Consider the following 21,504-nt stretch of genomic DNA (forward strand, 5'->3'; position numbering starts at 1 on the left):
TTTTTGTTATTTGCATGAAAAATTATGAAAGAATATGCACCAGATTTCAGGGTCTTTTTTACTTTCTCTGTTCTGTCCACAATATTTTTATAGTAATAAATTGTCAACAGAAGTTTTTTTCTGAAATGAAATTAATTATATTATTATCGTTTAAAAGAATCACTTCGGTTAAGTGTCCGACTTCGGGTCAGGTCATGATTCCATGTTTCGTGGGTTCAAGCCCCGTGTCAGGCTCGGTGCTGACAGCTTGGAGCCTGCTTTAGATTCTGTGTCTCCCTTTCTCTGCACCTACCCTCCCTTTCAAAAATAAATAAACATTAAAATTTTCTAAAATAAATTTATAAAAATATCACTTCAAAGAATTATTTGACAGCACAGATTTTTATGCCACAGCATAAAATTAGGTAATTTTTTAAAATGTAGTTAAAAGTGTATGAACTCTGAAGATAGACAAATAATCATCGACTAATGCAGAATGCCCCTCCTGGTAATAATGAAGATGAATTTTTGAAAGTCCCATAGAGAAGTCATTAAAAGAAAAGAAATTTAGAGCAGAGTATAACCTGAATTCCCATTAGAGGCCTTTGGTTCCCATAGCAGGAGTCACTAAGTAAGCTTGAAACAAAATGAAGGTGGTTAAGATAGACAGTAAAGAAGGGACATTAGGACTCTACTCTCTCAATGAAGTCTACCTATATCGTGCAAATTTCTGTGGCATCCATCTCTATATAATATAGCCAATTCAGAGTTACCTATGTGAGCTAAACAAAATTTATGGTTCTAACTAATTACTGAAAGCTATTCTGCACTTTCATTAATGCCAGAGCTGAATTGAGGACTGGTGAAATATCTCTCTTTTCAGGAAGAGGGCATGTGCCAAGTCATAGGAAGGTAAGGGTTTCCAGCAGAGGCCAAAAAACCACATTTTTGTAATTACTTAGGCACAGGTCCACATTGACAAGACTGTTCATTCATAAATTTGGAAATAATTGCCATGAGGAAACCAAGACCTCATAAATCAAGTTAACAAAGGGCCAAACTCAATGACATTTATGAAATATGAAAAAGATTTATATAGATGAGGAAGGTGTGCTGCTTAGCAAATAGGATAAACTGATGGTGACCCAAAATGGCTCTTTCATTTTGAAGATGAAAAATGGGCAAAACATTATTCCTTTCATAGGCTGCTGTATGGATTAAATGAGACAATAAACAGAGTCCAGGATATTACAAATATGTAGTATCTCTTTCTTCAACGTTTATTTATTTTTGGGACAGAGAGAGACAGAGCATGAATGGGGGAGGTGCAGAGAGAGAGGGAGACACAGAATCGGAAACAGGCTCCAGGCTCCGAGCCATCAGCCCAGAGCCCGACGCGGGGCTCGAACTCACGGACCTCGAGATAGTGACCTGGCTGAAGTCGGACGCTTAACCGACTGCGCCACCCAGGCGCCCCGTAGTATCTCTTTCTTTCCCTTTTCTCCTTCTGGCCATTCTCACTTCCTTGTTAGGACTTCCATAATCTTCTCTAGCTGTTGCCACCCTCCCCATTCTTCAAAGCCCTGCTCAAAATTCACCTTCTACACAAACTTACTTTTCCTTCTCATTTAATGTCTGCACTACATGAGTTGCTTCCTTGATGGATGCGGAAAAATTCTTTGGTTTGATTAACAATTATGTAATGAGTTCCAACTTTGTTGCCAGGCATGGCCTTATCTCTTCAACTAGATTAAAGTTTCTCATGCTCTGGGACATCACCTTAAGCTTCCTGCTTCCCCCACAGCACCTAGCATACAGTTACATTTAATAGCAAATTATGGGCTGACATTGTTTGAGAGATTTTATGTAAGGTACCCAAAATGTTTGGGTAAATATTTTAAAGGTGATTTGGTACATCAATTATGTCAATGCCAGTCACAAGCACTAGAGCTATTTGGACACTTTGTAAAAGAAGAAAGAAGTCAGTTTTCAATCTGTTTCCATGATCTTCCAATATTCTTTGTTTTAAATATAATTAAATGTTTCTCAAAAAATCTATATGTTTCTGAGGTTTAAACTTCAGTTCCATGAAGTTTACAAAAAAGTTCAATTATTAACACTTCTTTCAGGTGATATGTGGAATAAAATGTTTTTGCACAGTTGAAGAACCAGTATATCTGTTTAGAACATATATTGTAAACTTTGATTTAAAAAAATGTAAATTGTTGATGCAGGAAAATAAAAGAAAGTTTTTTATCTACTTTCAGAAATTATATTTTTTTGAAATTTTTATGAACCATAAATTTGTGTGTTTTCCATTAAACTGATTTCAAAAAGGGAAGAAAAACAATCTTGGGATTGTACCAACATTTTAATAATCATAAAACAGCAGTATCTTGTGGAGAAACAGGTTTTATCTACTGGCAGTAGAATGTTTTAAAATTTACTCATCATTACTTTGATATTTAGTTTTTAGTGTTATTATTTTTTTGTTTATGCCATTAATGATTTAGTGGATACCACCAAAGACCACTCCAGAAAATTTAATGTTGACTACTCTTAGCTAGCAAGATACAGAAAAATAAGCATTCAGCCACCTCAACTAAGTAATTGAGTGACTTTTTGTTAAGTGATAGGGATGATTTCTGAAGGTAGGGTCTGGAAATAATGGATAGCAACAAATCCCCATCTGAGGGGCAAAGAGCTGAGACCAAGTTGAAGTGGAAGAATAAATTAGAAAAGTACATTCAAATCCAGTTGTCAGTGACCAGTTCATCATTTACATTAAAAAAAAGTGTGTAGAGTGTGTGAGTAGTCAGAAATCAGATTAGTTTTGTTTGAATGAACATAATTGCTATCCAGAGTATTCTGGGAGAGTGGCAAAAATTCAGACAGTGAAGTTGGGAAGCATTTGATAATCAGGAAGGAAAGCTTAAAAATACACATATACAAACATGATGGGGGTATAGTTGAAAAAAACCTAAACTTGGCATCAAAGGAAGTAAGGTCAAGAGCTTGCTCTGGCTGGGGTACCTGGGGGGGCTCAGTCGGTTGAACATCAGACTCTCAATTTCCGCTCAGGTCATGATCTCACCATTTGTGGGATCCAACCCCATGTCGGGCTCTGAGCTGACAGCAATGGGAGCCTGTTTGGGATTCTTTCTCCCTCTCTCTCTGCCCCTCCCCTTCTCTCTCTCTCTTTCAAAATAAATAAATAAACTTAAAAAAAAAGACTTAGCTGTGGCTAAAGCTCATTTCTTCATCTGTAAAATGAAGGAAATAATATCTACAGCATTGAATTAAGAGAAGTAAGAGAAAACCCTTTCAAACTAAAATGTCTATGTAAAGTATGGTTTTGGGTTTCTAAGTTATCTGCAGGCTCCTATCTGTTCTTTCTGCCCTCTTCTTTCCTTCTCCAAGGATGATTCATAGTTAAGGGCAAGGGTATTTTATTGGCTCTTGGTGCTAAGAGGTGGAGCTTTCCCTATGAGAAGCTGAGGTGTCAAAGCTGGACCAACAGGAGTATGGTGAAATAATTACATTGGCTGATCTGAACACCGCAATTCCAGTTATGCATCTTAAATTTTCATTAGCTTTTTAAGCAGCCACATCAGCTTGATAGTTCATATTGGAACTTGCATTCATATACAATTGTAAAGGCTTTCCTTTTTCTAAAAATCATTAATCCACATTTTATACTTATGCTGCTGATATTTGAAACTAGTGTGCAACATTTAATTCCTGTTAAATTATATCCTGTTTACTGCACCCCTGGGGTCCAGTCAGCTAAAATCTGGCATCTTAAGTATTAGCCTAACCTCCTAGATTTGCCGCATCCATGCAAGCAGTATCTACCCTGAAGAAGCTTTTAAAGCAAATAAATTAAAGTTTGACAAACACATTAAGTTTGATAAACACTCCATCCAGATAAACCCTTTTGGAGATTTACCATGCACATTACCATACTTAAGGTTCTGGTAGCCTATAGTAAAGAACTCTAGTTAACTGCATTTGATCTTGTATTTCCCAATTATTTTTTACCATAGAACACACCTTAGGAAATTTTAGTATTAATAAGGAATGGGATACTATTTTGCCATTAAGAAGAATGAGGTAGGGGTGCCTGTTTGGCTCAATCTGTTAAACATCTGACTCTCAGCTTCAGCTCACGTCATGATCTCCCAGTTTCATGAGTTTGAGCCCCATATCGAACTCACTGCAAGTGAAGAGTCTGCTTGGGATTCTCTCTCTCTCCCTCTCTCTCTACCCCTCCCCCGCTCACACTGTCTCTGTCTCTTTCAAAATACATAAATAAACTTAAAACAAAATTTTTTTTAAAGGATGAGGTAGATCTATTTGAATTGACATGTAAACATCTTCAAGACTTATTATTAAGCGAAAAAAGCAAATCCAAAACAATAAGCATAATCTAACTTCACCTTAAACAATGAATAAATACAGTGTATATGTGTGTATATGCACATAAAGCTAATATAAAGTGCTGAACAGTAAATACCTTTTTGTTATTGTTGTTTATTTACTTTTGAGAGAGACAGAGAGAGTACAAGCAGGGGAGGGGCAGAGAGAGAGAAAGACACAGAATCTGAAGCAGGCTCCAGGCTCCGAGCTATCAGCACAGAGCCAGACGTGGGGCTCAAACTCATGAACCCGGAGTTTATGACCTGAGCCAAAGTCAGAGCTTAACCAACCGAGCCACCCAGGTGCCCCATGGAACAATAAATACCTTACTGCTTTCAGTGGTTACATCTGGAAATAGGTATAAAACCTAATGCACTGATGATAAATGGAGACTTTGATATTTTACTCTAAATGTCTCATGCTGTTTCAATTCTTTACATTGAGAATGTATGATAAGTCATTATATATATATATAATTTTTATATTGTAATTGCCCAAATAGGATTATGGAAACTAAATAAACATAAATCTGTCCTTTCTACAAAATCAAAACCAAAAATTGTGCTTCCTCTCCAGATTCTGAAAGCCAGTGAACAAGTCTTTGTGAGATGGGTTGAACAGACTTGAAATTAGGTAGGAAATAGTTCCCGCATGGTTTATTTAGATAAAAATATGGGTACAGTGGGGCCTCAGTGGTTCAGTTGGTTAAGCATCCAACTCTTGACTTTGGCTCAGGTCATGATCTCGCAGTTTGTGGGTTCGAGATCTGTATCAGGGGCTCCATGCCAGCAGTGCAGGGACTGCTTGGGATGGTCTCTCTCCCAATCTCTCTGCCCCTCCCCCACTTACGTGCACTCCCTCTCTTTCTCCTTCTCTCTGTCAAAATAAATAAACTTAAAAATATATATATGGGTATGATGTAGTGCAGTTCTTACAACCTGTCTTGACTGACATGATGTGAAGATAAACAGAGACCCAACCTCAAAAAATCATGAAAGATTAAAATAAGAGGGCAGCATAGAACAGTGCAAAGAACTGGCTTCAGTGTCGGATAGTTCTAGATTCAAATCCAGGCTCCTCCACTTTTTTTAAGCCTCAGGTTCCTCATCTATAAAATAAAGTTAAGACTCAACTGAAAACTATAGAGTGAAATACCTCAAAACTTACACTTCACATTTGCCTCTTGCACCAAGTTCCTATATTGCTTTAGGGAGCAAGCTAGAAGTCTGAGAAAAATTGGAGTTCTGTCAGGAATGAAACCAAAAGAGGGACTTGGAATCCAGGAAACGCCATTTCAGTTTCCTTCTAAACAAGTATTAACCCTAACAACTCAGTGCTTACTACTGAGCATGAGTGGCAGGGGTCCTGACAGAGGGACTCAAGGCTGTGCTCTGCGGTCCTGGTTTGTAAAAGCACTGAGTCCTTCCAAAGGTAGCGGAGCTGTTTGGGCCCCAGTAATGCTAACCTAAGTGACATCAGAGCCAAAGATTTCAGATCCACACCAGCCACACCATGTGTTAAAGGGTTCTTAATAGATACATGACCTCTTTCACAGGCCTTTAGGGACATAATGAAATGAGTCACTAAATGAGAAAGATGAGAGAGAATCAAAGAGGAGAAAGGGACTGAAGTTTGTAAAGGACCTAAGGCAGGGGACAGTGAGAAATAGTGTAAAGTGGTCACGGGTTTTGGCTTAAAGGAGTATAAGCCAAATATCATGAGGAAAAAATTAAAATTTCAGGAAAGTGAATAAGAAGAAGTTTTTTTTAATTAATAAATTTTTATGGGCCACCTGGGAGGCTCACTTGGTTAAGTGTTCAACTCTTGATTTTGGCTCAGGTCATGATCTCACAGTTGGTGAGTTCAAGCCCCACTTCGGGCTCTGTGCTGACCATGCAGAGACTCTTGGGATTCTCTCCCTCTCCCTCTCTTTCTGTCCCTCCCCTTCTTCCCCCCCCCCCAAAAAAAAATAAATAAATAAACTTGAAAAAATCTAAAATAAAATAAAATTTAGAAAGCAATGGGTTCACCTCATTAGCATCCAACTAAAAGGATAATGTGCTAAGATAGACAGATTTGACCTTTCTGTGATTTTTATCAGCCCCTGGAATCCTACTATAAACTCCTTAAAAATGTAAACTTGGGGAATAAAGAAGAGTATCCCTTCAAGGTATTCGGTGAATTGCACGCAATTTCTCATCATAAGGACAACGGACCTGGGAAGTTTGTGTTCTGAGCTGTGGCCACAGAACATATTGCCAAGGAGACAAAGTGACTTCAGGGACATGCCTTTCATAATCAGCCTCCCCATGTGCCTGTTGGCCTGTAGAGCTGCACAGCCAGCACCATCCATTTTGGGGAAGCAAAATGGAGTATAAATCACTCCTGTTGAGGATTTTTCATAGCAGATTTTTAAGCTGTCTAGTCCCCCTTACATATACTTTAGCACCTGTCATCTACAGTCAGAGTTGCTGAGGGGAAATAATATGCCCTCTCCTGGTCTTCACCTGGAAGGATTCTCCCCAAGGTTCTCTCTATCATTTATTTTCTCTGCCATTGGTAAATTTGGAAAATATACCTGATCTATAGCTGAGCTCCACTCCTTTCCTTCTCTGAAAACAGGACTATTCTTCTGATCTTCCCTGCCTTCTTACTTATTAGTGTTTCCCTGCCTTAACACTTACCCTAAGTACTTGGTACTTAGTACTTCCCAGGCAGAGACATCAGCCCTGTCCAGACTGCCAGGGTACAGGTGGGTAAATCAGGCTAATCCTGGTGTTCAGTTAGGACAAACACTCGGCACCCTATTAGTCCATATCTTCCAACCTAACCTTTATTCAAAATAAGGAGATTATTTTAGACTTTACACATTTTTTTATTGATAACTCATTCTTGAGAGAGATAGAGAAGACAGCACAAGCAGGGGAGGGGCAGAGAGAGAGAGAATCTGAAGCAGGCTTCAGACTCCAAGCTGTCAGTGCAGAGCCCAATGTAGGGCTCAAACCCACAAACCATGAGATCATGATCTGAGCCAAAGTCAGATGCTTAACTGACTGAGCCACCCAGGTGCCCCTAGACTTTACACATTATTTTTTTATTATGAAATCGTTGGGATACTGGGTGGAGAAGATGGGTGCCCTGAATGGAAGCCCCTCAGAAACTCTAAGGGTGTTAAAATATGATGAATTTATTTTAACTCTAACTCAAATGCCACATGATTCAAAGAGTCTTTACCTGTTGTCTTTGTGTGGGCTCCAAGAGGTCCATGGACTCCCTGAAAATTTATAGAAATCTTTGCATGTAAGTGTACTTTTCTGTCGCTAAGAAAGGTTAAGAAACAGCCACCTAATTATTGACAGCAGTAAGAAAAAAAAAATCTAAATAAATCACAATGCCAGGTATTTTTAGCAAGCCTATCATTTCAGATTATTCTCACTACCTCAAAGCTCCAAATTGATATAAAAAAAAATTTAACTCCATTTTCACTGTTAATGAATATAAGGCTTAGCTAAGTATCTCATACAAGAAAGTCTATTATTTACATCAGTCCTATAGCAGTCAGTTTCTGTTTTGCTTTGGTTTGGTTTGGCTTTTATTTTTTCAATAGCTCCTGGGCCAATTCATTACCATCCTCAGGATAAATAAGATAAGGAACGAGTTTTGTTTGTTTGAATTGTGAGAAAAGGCCAAATGAACAGTTGGTCGCAAACTGAAAGTTTACCATGCAGACATAGAGAGTAAAGGACTCCAAATCCCACAAAATCTTTAATTCTGGGTACACACACACATGCGTAATAAACACATACATACATACATACATACATACATACATACATACATACAAAAAAGGGTCCTGGAAAAAACTTCAGCCTTGCACCATGGGCAGGTCTAAATTCCAGAGTTGAGAATTTAATGTAAAAATCTACCTCAAACCAGTGATAACCTGAGCAGAACCAATAGACATGAACCCAAAAAAACACTTGAGTTTCCCACTTTAAAAACAAACAGCTAAAAATGAGCCAATCATTAAAAAATTACAAACTTCACAAAGAAACAATCCACCCTACGGGAAAGTCAGCCAATGCAACCACAGGAAAATGAACACATCCAAGAACACAAGACATTAGAACAACCTACACACTACACAATAAGTATGTTAGAAGTTAATAAAGGAAGGATAAAAATAGCTAACATTTATTTAGTGCTTGATTTGCAAAAATATAATCGCTGACATTAATGGAGAGGTTAAGCAGCTCAGACAGATCTGAAGAAACACTAGAATTCAACACAAAAAATGAAATTGTAAAAAGTATGAAAAGAGTTTAATAACTGTAGACTATACAACTGAAAGGCACACCCACCCACATATACAAAGAGAGACAGGGAGAGAGAGATTTTTAACTTTGAGTTTCAGAAGAAACAGGACTCAAGATGGAAGAAAGATGTTAAGTCCTCAGATTTAAAGGGCTCTCTGAGCACAGAACAGGATAAATAGAAGTAAACCCACACTTGGAAAAATGGTAGTGACACCACAGTATATCACAGATAGAGCAAACCATAAAAGTAACAAAAACAGAGTGAAAGACAAATTACCCGCAAAGCTATGACATTTACTTTCCAATAGCAACATTCCTAATGTCTTCAAAGTCCTACAGTTCTAGTCCCAGCTAAGCTATGATTGAAGAATTATAGTGCAACTCAGAAAAACAAATTTCAAAAAAATTATCATTTACAGATCTTTATGGAAAGAATCAAAAGATAAAGAAAATTGGACCAAGAAGGAAGGAATAAGCTGAAGGAAAAGTGAGCCATGTCACTGGTAAACATAAGGTAAATTTAGATAAGTATATTCTTTAAAACAAACAAAAAACAGAAAAACAACATTAAAGATGGGTTACAAGCAAGGTAGACCTAAAATACTGGGGGGGGGGGGGGCGGAAATAATATTGAAAATGAAGTGGGGAAAGTAGAATTAAAGTTCTCATAAAAGGTAGAGATATCACTTTGGTCTTTGTTAAGTCAATCACACACATGTTAAAATTCTAAAGTTTAACACAAAAATAGAGATAAAACATATATCAAAACTGTAATAGGGAAAAGAAGTGATAAAGAGAATTAAGGAAGGAGAAATAAAAAGCAGCCAAAAAAAAGGAATGGTAAAATAAAAACAAACAGGAGGTAGAATAAATAAAATCATGTGTATTAATAGTCATAATAAATATGAATGGATAAGTTTGATAGTTCAGAAGAGGATATTTTTATATCAAACTTTTAAAATCAGCTATAAGCTGGGGCACCTGGGTGGCACAGTCGGTTAAGCGTCCGACTTCAGCCAGGTCACGATCTCGCGGTCCGTGAGTTCGAGCCCCGCGTCGGGCTCTGGGCTGATGGCTCGGAGCCTGGAGCCTGTTTCCGATTCTGTGTCTCCCTCTCTCTCCGCCCCTCCCCCGTTCATTCTCTGTCTCTCTCTGTCCCAAAAATAAATAAACGTTGAAAAAAAAATTAAAAAAAAAAATCAGCTATAAGCTAAAACACATTGGAAACATATGAATACAGAAAAGTGGAAATAAATGAATAGAAAAGGTACACTATGGCTTCTCTGAGAAATGACTAAAGGCTAAAGACTACAGATGATACTGGTGCTTAGGATGGGCAGAGAGGAAAAGGATAGGGACAGGAACTGGTCTTGGACAACAAACTGGGCCATCTGGTTGAGGACATGATGAAGTTCTTGGAGCAGATCTCTTTCTTTTCCTTCCTTGACTTCCTTCTGGGGTCATTTCTGGAGAATGAGATACTAAAGATAGCACTCTTTCAGAGACATAAAGGGGTGACACGTAAGCCCAATTCCAAGGTATCCTTGGCTACTGGGAACCATAATGACTCATTGATATAGATGTCAAATGCTCCAAGGAGGTAGCAACTGCTTTACACGGTGTCATCATCTGGACAAGGCATCCATTATCTGAGACAAGACCACCAGGGAAACAAATCAGCAAATCCTATTCTCTCCTTGCAAGGTGGCTAGGCACTGTAACTCTGTGCTTGTGCATCTGATCCTTTCTTTCCATTATGACAACGTCTCTGTTCCTTTGCCCACCAGGCTGCTACTAATCAAAGGTATTTTGCCACCACCCTGGGTAGCTTGGCTAAAGCCACATTTAATGCCATCTCCAAGACACAGCTTTCTTACTCTGACCTTGGAATATCAGCCTTCTGATCAGTTCCCTGATCATCTTTAAAACCTACACTTAGTGTTGGGGCACCTGGGTAGCTCAGTAGATTGGGTGTCCAACTTCGGCTTGCGTCATGATCTCACAGTCTGTGGGTTCGAGCCCTGCATTGGGCTCTGTGCTGACAGCTCAGAGCCTGGAGCCTGCCTCGGATTCTGTGTCTCCCTTTCTCTCTGCCCCTCCCATGCTCTGTTTCTCAATAATAAATAAATGTTAAAAAAAAATTAAAATTAAATTTAAAATTAAATTAAAATCCACACTTAGTGTCATTGCAGAGAACTCCAAATTTTGCTGTGGCAAAGCCCATGTTTTTTATACCAGCAAAATAAAGTGAATCACGACTAAGTAGGGGGTAAAAAGTAGATATACCAGGCAAATGTTAAGCAACATAGACTTTGGGGCGAAAACAAATGGTAGGAAACAAAAGATTAATAAAAAGGAAAATTTCACCAAGGAGATATAACAATCCCGAACCTGTGTGCATCCAAATTGTACCTTCAATTTTTTCAAAGCAAAATGTTGACAGAATTACAAAGAGAAATTGACATATCTACAGTCTCATAGAAATTTTATATACCTCCCTCAGCAACAGATAATATAAGCAGTTAATAAAGTCTATGATATATACGAACTGAAAAACATTAAACTAACAACTCCCAAATAATCCCTTATGGAAAATACACTAGGTTTTCTCTCTCTCATATGAAGAATTGTCCTGAAAGAGAACTGAAAGCCCACCAGACTTCACAAGGACTAGCCAAATGAGGCCAGTTTCCCCTAGTGCTAAGAAAAAGTCAGGACCAGAAACCCTGTTGGGGATTTAGAAAACAACCCTAAAAGGAAATCTAAGAGCCCAGCTCAACACTAGAGACAAAGAACAGTGACCATGGTACTTAAGAAGGGAGTTCTCAGGCTAGGTATTCACAGATTCCAAGGAACTAAGTTTCCAAACTCATTGGAGCAGGCAGCTTACAGGTGAAGGCCAAGGGCCTCAGGTTGACCAGTCATATCTGGTAGAAGTTGGATTAGACCATACTGAGTGATTTGGATACTCAAGCCAGGCCCTGATTGGTCATCTGAATGGAGCAGACACTTCTGGAAATGGAGAGTTTAGAAGTTCTCTAGATCAGAGTGAAGGTTCCCTTCCCATTTCTTCCCTAACCAGGCTTACGGGGAACAACAGATGTTCACACAGTGAAGAGTTTAGTTCTTAACACCCCATGGCCTCCCTCTTTCCTGGTTCATCCCAACCAACCCCCTAAAATACCTCCCTTTACAGCCAGGAAGAAGCTGGAATGCTTTTAGAACAGTCTCTAAACAGATACTGAAATTAATAACTCACTTGGGTTCATTCTGCTGTTAAGGATCCCAAGGACATGGGAGGGGTACAATAGGTTTTCAGACAGAAGGTGGGTAGGAATAAAGTTTGGAGGCCCTACTCCCATACACACAAGCTGTGTGTCTCCATGTGCAGGTTTTAGGAAATAAGGGCAGAGAGAGATTAAATGTCTGGTTTAGCCAGTGAGTTGCATAGCCAATATTAGAACTCCAGGCTCCCTGAGCCACTTCCTCTGTGTCACACTGTTGCCCTATTTCCTGTTTTTCCACTCTGACTAATCATTACATGAAATTTGAAAAACAGTCACCAGGCTGAAGAATGCAAAGCCTTCAGGTAATTAAGGATGTTGTTTATAGAGCCAAGAGAATGCAATCTATATGTAAAATATTTCCCCATATGTAAAATAAATAGATGTGAACTCCAGTCATCAGGGTTAACATCCTGCTTCATTTTGCACTTGGCTACTAGTTTCATTAAAATTACACATGTTTTGAGTGAGGCATGCTATCATTTCTCCTGTTCATTTTTGGTTTTAGTTTTTCAACAAAACTTACTACTTGAAATAGCTATAAATGAATGAATCAATCAATCGGTAAACTAATCCAGAACCCATATATTTTTGCCAGTCTTAAAATATCTATGTATTTATAATTTTAATAACATGTAATGTAAATAATATATCTTTTGTAAAAACTAAGGCATTTAATTCTTCCTGTAAAGGTGTAAACTGAAGACATTCATTCTAGCAGATGGCTTATTCTGCTATATTCATTTGTTATGTGTTCATTACTGCTATTTGTGCATTTTTGTACTTTACACCAGAGATTGGTAAATGTTTTCTGTAAAGGGCCAGATAGTAAATATTTTCCACTTTATGAGCCATACGATCTTGGGTGCAGTGACTGACCCCTCCAGTGTAACAAGAAAGCAGCCATGGATGGTACATAAACAAATGAGCATGGCTAGATCTGGCCCCAGGCTGTAGTTTGCCAGTTCTCTGCTCTACTGGACAAACTATATTGCATGGCAGGACAGGATGGCCTGCCAAGTGAAGTACATAGTTTAAAGCAGTTGACTGACATTTTTGCATGCAATTAAACTTATTTAATCTCTTCTCTCTGTAACTTGTTTGTACGTCTTATTTCACCAACGAGAGTGTAAGTTTTTTTTGATGATGGAGACAATAATTTATTAATTTCCTATTCGCCCTGAACTTCACACAAACGACCTTTCCCAGAGGAAAGAACATGGGCTTACCTGTCAAACAGATTAGAATTCAAACCCCAGTCTTTCCACTGATCAGCTGTGTGAAACTGGACAGATTATTGACTTTTGGCCTCCATTTCTTCATCTGTGAAAACAGATGATACCTACTTCATAGGAGAATGAAATGACATGTAATAGAAATAATATACCTTCTGTAAGAACTAAGGCATTTAATTTTTCCTGTAAAGGGCTAAAGACATATCCATTACAGCAGATGACTTCTTTGTAAACCACGTAGTAACTGATGAGTCCGACTCCAGGTCAAAATCCTATCTATGTGTGATCCAGGCCCAACTATGAGCCATTAACAAGGCTTTGCCTGGCAGGCCTAAGGGGGGAAAGCCATTCTCTCCACCCTCTGGTGTAGACAAGATAGTTTACAAATAGGGCATCTGAGTTTTAAACAGGATGCTCATTTTCTAGATCTACTTTAAAAACAAGACTTTTCTTTATAAATAACTACTATAAAATAGAAGGTAGTGGCCTCATCACAGAGAGACTTCAAAGACTCGATCGATGAAAGGCCTTACATTTTTCTCCACAAGGCTCTCTTGAGGATGATGCTTGAAAAAGGGTATCAGTATCTGGTCACAGGGAGGTGGCAGCACAAGTTCCCTGGCTCCCTTCAGCTTAAAGTATGTTACCACATAAGGCGGCAGTAATTGTTCCCATTCACATTCACACAAGCCACTTATTTGCATTCTAAGATGATGTAACAGCCACTGTTTGTCATTTTTGTGTGAATTACTTATTCAACATGAGCTTGAAGGGCTATACAGACTTAAAACTAATTTATTTGGGGTGTAGCTGTTTACCAATCCAGTGATAGAGGAGAGGTGTTCTATCGTAATCACTGCGGTTTATAGGGTGTCTCAAGTGTATTGTACAGAATTTACAACCCCAGGATAATAGGGTAGGAAGCAAGCAATGGGTGCTGAAGGCAACCTTCCAGGTTCTATTTGTTTGTTTGTTGCTTATTAATATGAAAGGGCATTTTGTAGAACCAAAACAAATGAGGCGCCTTTCAATTTCTAAAGCACTGCAGAGTGTTACTTTGGTTTGGACAATGATGATCTAAACCCTAAGGGTCACAGAGCCAAGAGATCACACTGCCAAGAAGCAAAAGGGTAGTCATTAAAAGGATTCTTGATCAATGAGAACACTTTGCTGTGGTTTCATTTTTCTCCTGGATATTATAGAAGAGATAAAGTGAAATTTGAGAAAACAGAATCTCCCGGTGCCTATGGGAGAGGATACAACATGCTGTATAACATCAAAGAGACACAATTGTATTGCAATTTGTGAGCAGTCAGGGGAAGAAAACTTGTTTTAGTCCTGACAAGATTACAGAGCACAAGACAAGTGAGAAAAAGACTAAGAGTAAGCAATGAACATCTAAAGAAGAAAAAAAAAAAAAACTTCCAAAAGATTTCTTCTTTATAGATAATTAATTTGGGGCTCACTCTCACTGTAGCTGAATTCCCTGAACACATTTATCCCCAAACTATTCAAAATACTTTCCAGGCCACCATCCCTACCAAACAAGCTATCAGCAGTGGCTGAGAAAGAAGCTAGTCCCATACTAGCCAGAGTGGCAGGTAATGAGCAAGGTAAATCAGCTTGAGGAAAGATATACAATGCATTCTACATCAAACATAAATGATTTTTAAAATATTCATGCTCTGTTTCCTTTTGCTAGCTTTAAGTTGGAGCTTACAATTTGGATCTAAATATTGTTTTTGTCAGAGACCTGCTCACCGATACTAATACCTACTAGTGCTTGAACATCTTGGCACTTTTATTCACCTCATTTCATCTCCATCCCAATCACTCAAGGTGGGTTTTATGTCCATTTAAAATGAGGAAAAAATTATGGGGCACCTGGGTGGATCAGTTGGTTAAGCATCCAGCTCTTGGTTTCAGCTGAGGTCATGATCTCACGGTTTGTGGGATCAGCCCCACATTACCCCCCATGCTGACAGCATGGAGCCTGCTTGGGATTCTCTCTTCCTCTCTCTCTGCCCCTTCCCAGAAGTATATGTGTGTATCTCTCAAAATAAAAAAATGAACTTAAAAAAAATTTCTTTAATCAGGAAAAATTTTAAATAAAAAATTAAATTAAATATTAAATTAAACTAAATTCAATTCAATTACAAATGAGGAAATCATTTTCCTCTGAGAGATTTGGAAAGTGACTGGACACAAAAAAGTAGTAACTTGTAGAGCCAAGATTCAAGCCCCAGGCTGTTGATGCCAAAGTGTACCCACTTTCAACGCAGCCATAAGCCACGAAATGTTTCTCAGTATTGCTTTACTGCAACAGAGTGATGCTGACTTCCTGACAGGACACACGCAACATATTAGTAACTATCAGCTACACACTGACTCCCACTCAAAAGAGATTTCAGTCTTAAATTATAAATCGTACAAGAAAATCCTAAATAGACTGCATTTGTGAAATACATAAAACTTGGAAAGAATGGGAACCAAGGAACTGGTTTTCTTGTGCTGTTCTTCCTCTAGCAGAATCGGGACAATAACTTGATTTCCTTCCCAGTCCTCTTCCATCCCTTCCTCCCCTCTGGCCGCAGAAAAGTCTCCAATTCAGGTTGACCAGCTGCCTTCATAGAACCCATTCCACTCAGCTTCTGCTAGACCTCATTCTCTCCAGAATTTTCTCAACCCATGTCTGGGGCAGAATTTCCATTCTTAAAGGGCTTAGGAGCAGCAATCTTTTTTTTCTTTAAATTTTTTTTTTTAACGTTTATTTATTTTGGAGACAGAGAGAGACAGAGCATGAACAGGGGAGGGTCAGAGAGAGAGAGGGAGACACAGAATCTGAAACAGGCTCCGGGCTCTGAGCTGTCAGCACAGAGCCCAACGCGGGGCTTGAACTCACGGACCGCGAGATCATGACCTGAGCCAAAGTCGGCCGCCTAACCGACTGAGCCACCCAGGTGCCCCAGGAGCAGCAATCTTAACTGAAAGAGACAACTGAACCTCTAGTATTATAGCACTTTAAATAAAACAGAAAAAGCATAATTGTCTGTACCCGCAAGGAAGGTTAAGAGCCCCCAGACCTCCTTCCCGGGAGGGCCGAACTCTCATCTCTGCTCCACTTCCTCACTTGCTGCTTCCTACCCTCCACCTGGACCTGGATCCTGTTTTTCTTGTTCAACTATTTACATTGTCAAACTTGTTAAGATGTGTAAAGAAAACGAGGTCAAAGTTTATGTGGCAGACTTCAGGCCCCACCCTGGCACCAGTTTTCTGTATTGTCTAGAAAACAAGTAACTCAGCCTACAGTGATTGACAAAGCCTAAAGAGTCATCCATTCACTTTGCTTCTCTTTCCATTCTGCAGGGTTATTTAAAATGTTTGCTTTCACTGATCTGTGCATTTTTATTATCAGACAGTTGTTTACACAGACTAAGAACACAGACACTGCCTTTCCAGCTCAATGTGTCAAAAGACCAAGGTCATCTTCTCTTTCAGCTGCCACTATCCTCTGCCCTCTTCTGTCTTCCAACTGGCACAGGATCAGGCAAAAGGTTATGATTCAGAGCTTTCCTGCACCACACACATGACAGGGCTGAGTGTGGGGCTCTGTGGACAGCCTGCCTGGTCCCTACTGAGCAGCCATGTGACCTTGTAGGAGCTATTGAACTCTTCTAGGCCGCAGGGGCCCCGTCTGCCCAATGGGAGATATTAACCGTCTCCCTCTCATAGAAGCATCGTGAGAATGAGATTAAAGAATCCATGTGAACTGCTTAGCTCGGTACCTGGGAGTCGTGCTCAAATTTTAACAAATGCTCAATAATAAGTGACACCTTCTATGAAAGAGTTTGAGTACAAGCTTGTTCCCAGTGCAATTGACACTTTCTACTACTGGCTCTTGCTGGGAGCCCAGAGAGATATGCTCTCAGTGAGGGCCAGCCTCACACATAGATGAATGTCTAGTTCTATCAAGATCACCCAACTCTGTGAAAGTCAGTCTTCCACCTATTTTGACCCCTGAAATCTGTATACGAGGGCAAAGCCCTTCATCTCTTACTGGAGACAATGCTTAAATTCTAAAAAATTCCCTTTCTATACATGCCCTGAACACAGATGATCCTTTCTTTCCTCCTAAAAGTAGTCTCAGTATCATCATTGCAAATGAAGAGATAGAAGCCCAGGGCGGGATGGGGGAGGGGCAGATTGTATGCTGTGCATTCTTATTTGTCTGAATATTTATACAAAAATGGTTGCATCTATCTTCCCTGTTGCCCCTTCTAAGTGTAAGTATGGTGGGAAAAGTTCCTTCTCTTCCCTTTGTCATGGTTAACCTCCTATCAACATAAACAAGGAGAATCAGCTGTGTCTGGTCTTATGCGAAAACTCAGAACAGAGACTGACTGACAATTCCATGAAGATGGTGCAAGGAGAAAAATATTGTTTTGGTAAAAGACTCAAGATATTCTCCAGGTCAACCCTGACGATTTCAGTTAATGAACCGTCACTGATCAAAGCAGAGGCTAAATGAAGAAAGAGCGTGAGGCTGACAGGATGGAGTGAGCAGGCCAGGGCAGGCCAGGCAGGGTGGGGTGAGCAGGGACAGAGGAAACCAGGACAAGAAGAAACAGGAGGGAGAGACTGCTGAGATCCAATGATCTCTGCACCATTCAACTGTCACAAAATCCCAATCCATGTGAGGACGCACGATTTACATGTGCGTCAAGCTCCTCTCTGTGAAACAGGACGCCTTGGTAAGGTCTGAAGAAGCTCCTTGAAAAAGGAGCTCAGCTACAGAGTCTTCATTTCCCCACAAAAGCCAAGAGAATTGGAGACTAGAGATGAACAGTTTAAAGAGTTTTAGGAACCAAAACAATTGAAGGAAATATTGTGTATTTTTCTTAACAGCTTTAAAAAATTTTTTTTCAATGTTTATTTATTTTTGTGAGAGAGGGAGAGCGTGAGAGGTGGAGGGGCAGAGAGCTTGGGGGGGGGGGGGCGGGGAACAGAGGATCCCAAGCAGGCTCTGCACTGATGGCAGAGAGCCTGACTAGGGGCTCAAACTCACAAACCGTAAGATCATGACCTGAGGCAAAGTTGAACTCTTAACCAACTGAGCCACCCAGGCGTCCCTTTCTTAACAGCTTTTAATGAGGGCTTCACCTAGTGGTAAGATTCTAGACACTACCTGGAGAGGGACAATGAGGCTTAAATTTTTTGAGAAAATATTGTTCTCTGTCATTTACACAATATAGTTGTTCCTTGTATCTACTTTTATTTACTTACTTACTTACTTGCTTATTTATTTATTTAGGCTGTGAAAGAATGGACCCTGCAGAGATAAATGAGTGTCCAGTGTTAAATGACAGGAAAATGTTATAATTCTGGAGCATTCACAGGTGCAGTGAAAATTTAATTACCAGACCCTGGAACAGCACAACCTCTAATTGCAGCTATTTCCTTTTGTTCCTTGACTGCTGCCCCTGGCCCTGCCCTTCAATGATTTTATTTTCCCATAGTAAATACTGCAAGAAACAGCTGTTCTGGAATTAGAAACCCTCTATCCCACTAATCTACTTTCCTACTGCTTAAGAATAACACATGAGATATCAAGGTTTATCTTTTAATAAAAAATACACTTAAATTCATTGTTTCTTTGGATGTTAATAATATCTCTTGAGATGACTTTTATTTAATAAACCATACTGGGAATCGCTGATGGAGTATATATTTGTTGGATACTTTTCTAAATTTCTTCTTCTGAAGGAAATTTTTTTTCAAAGGAACATTGTTACAGCTCTACAATCCCTTATCCACAATTCCAAAACCCAAAAAGCTCTGAAATTGGAAAGTGTTTCATAACACAGTTGGCAGCAAAAATGGATTTGACCCAAACTCATTTGAAGTCAAAACCTGACCTGAGCTGGCATAAGCCTATTTACAGTTTTCAGTTATCCTACCATGTACTGTGAAAGTAAATACACTTTTCTGCAGAAATATTAATGGACTTTATTACACGGTGCTGCCCTACACCCCATTTTACATACTACGTGATACATTACTATTCTAAAATCTGAAAAAATCTGAATTGTGATATACATCTGGCCTCATAAGCTTCAGATTAGAATTCATGGTTCCACAAATATTTGTTAAATAAATAAATGAACTAAGACCTTCACAAGTGCATGTTTTACTATGTTAACCCCAGGCCAGCTTTTAAGCAATAGCTCTGATCTCCTTTGTCATCTCATTAGACGTTCACCCAAAGAGAGAGGAGCTCTGAGACTTTGGCATTGCAGACAGGCTTCAGGACTTCTTTTGTCATATACAGTGATGAATGGAGGTTGAGCCCTGGGTATCCATTGGATCGTTTTACCACATCATCCATTTAACCACTCTTTCTTCCATTCATCCACCAAATATTTATTAAGTGTTACCACCAGACACTAGGTTAGTAGAAGAAACACAAAGATGGGGGCGCCTGGGTGGCTCATTCAGTTAAGCGTCTGACTTCAGCTCAGGTCATGATCTCGCGGTCCGTGAGTTCGAGCCCCACGTCGGGCTCTGTGCTGACTGCTCAGAGCCTGGAGCTGTTTCAGATTCTGTGACTCCCTCTCTCTCTGCCCCTCCCCTCCCCTGTTCATGCTCTGTCTCTGTCTCAAAAATAAATAAACGTTAAAAAAAAAATTAAAAAAAAAGAAGAAACACAAAGATGAATGAGACTAGTCTCTATACTCTAAAAACTCCTATGTGTATACAGAGAACAGATTGGTGGTTGCCAGAAGTGGGGGTGGGGGACCAAAATGGGTGAAGGGAGTCAAAGGTAAAAACTTCCAGTTGTAAAATAAATGTCATGTGATGTAATGGGCAGAAGAGTGACTGTAGTTAACAATACTGCACTGCATATTTGAAAGTTGCTAAAAGAATAGATCTTAAAAGTTCTCATCACAAGAAAAAATTTTTGTAACTATGTAAGGTGACAAATATTAAGTAGACTTATTGTGATCATGTCACTATATATAAATATCAAATCATTATGTTAGACATCTAAAAAAGTATACATACATGTCAATTTTGCCTTAATTAGAAATAAATTTTGGGGGTGCCTGGGTGGCTCAGTCAGTTGAGCATCTGACTTAGGCTCAGGTCATGATCTCGCGGTTTGTGGGTTCAAGGCCCGCTTCGGGCTCTGTGCTGACAGCTCGGAGCCTGGTGCCTGCTTTGGATTCTGTGTCTCCCTCTCTCTCTGTTCCTCCCCCACTGATGCTCTGTCTCTCTCTCTCTCTCTCTCTCTCTCTCTCTCTCTCCTTCAAAAATAAGTAAAAACATTTAAAAATTTTTTTAAATAAAAAAATAAAATAATAAAATAAATTTTTAAAGTGAAACTAAAAATCACACACAAAAATAAAACCCCTATTTGTAATATCAACACTATGAAGCAAGATGTTAGAAATCTAAAATTATTTTCTCCAAAAAAAATAGTCATTCATTCTTTCTAACACACATTTATTAAATTCTACATTATGTAGGGGGGTTCCTGGGTGGCTCAGTTGGTTAAGCGTCTGACTCTTAATTTCAGCTCAGGTCATGATCTCACGGTTCATGAGTTCGAGCCCTGAGTTGAGCTCTGTGCTGACAGTGCGAAGCCTGCTTGGAATTCTGTCTTTCCTTCTCTCTCTGCCCCTACCCGACTTGGGCTCTCTCTCTCTCTCCCTCTCTCTCTCAAAATAAATAAATAAACTTAATTTAAAAAGTTCTACACTATGTAAGGCACTAAGTATACAAAAGTGAATAGACCTTGCTAGAGGACACTAACTCTCGTGAGAGAGGTTGACACTCAAGGAAAATCTATCCTTTTGCAGACATACGGAGAAAATTCCTATCTCAGGCTATGAAAGTCAAAAAGCTCTCCCAATAGTGATATCTGAGCCAGAGTGGTTGTGGATTTAGGGAGATACTTAGAGAAATGGTATTCTAAGAAGTCAGAGCATGGGCAGAGGCACTGAGTCTGGAAATAGTTTGGCAGGTTGAGCTAGAGTCCATTTGGAATGGCTACAGTTCAAGATGCATGTGGAAATAGAATATTTAAAACATTGATGAGAGCCAGATCATGAAAGGACTATGTTCCAAGCTGAGGAGTATATACCTTTTCCTCTAGGCAATGAGGAACACTTGAAGGATTTTAAAGTAACTGAGGGACATGATCAGATTAATACATGAGCAAGATTCCTCAGATAGGGAATAGTTTGGAGGAGAACAAAAATAGTCAATATG

General features: G+C 39.3%; 1 long non-coding RNA gene across 1 annotated transcript in view; it reads right to left on the reverse strand.

Annotated features, from left to right (window-relative positions):
• The window catches only part of LOC123590277, a 145,552-nt gene that overhangs the window by 117,208 nt on the left and 6,840 nt on the right, over positions 1-21,504 (reverse strand). Inside the window, exon 2 of the long non-coding RNA XR_006708699.1 lies at positions 13,228-13,343. This is a non-coding gene — a long non-coding RNA (uncharacterized LOC123590277). The remainder of the gene's footprint in view (positions 1-13,227; positions 13,344-21,504) is intronic.

The sequence above is a fragment of the Leopardus geoffroyi genome, chromosome B1, assembly GCF_018350155.1.
Source record: "Leopardus geoffroyi isolate Oge1 chromosome B1, O.geoffroyi_Oge1_pat1.0, whole genome shotgun sequence".
NCBI classification, from domain to species: domain Eukaryota; kingdom Metazoa; phylum Chordata; class Mammalia; order Carnivora; family Felidae; genus Leopardus; species Leopardus geoffroyi.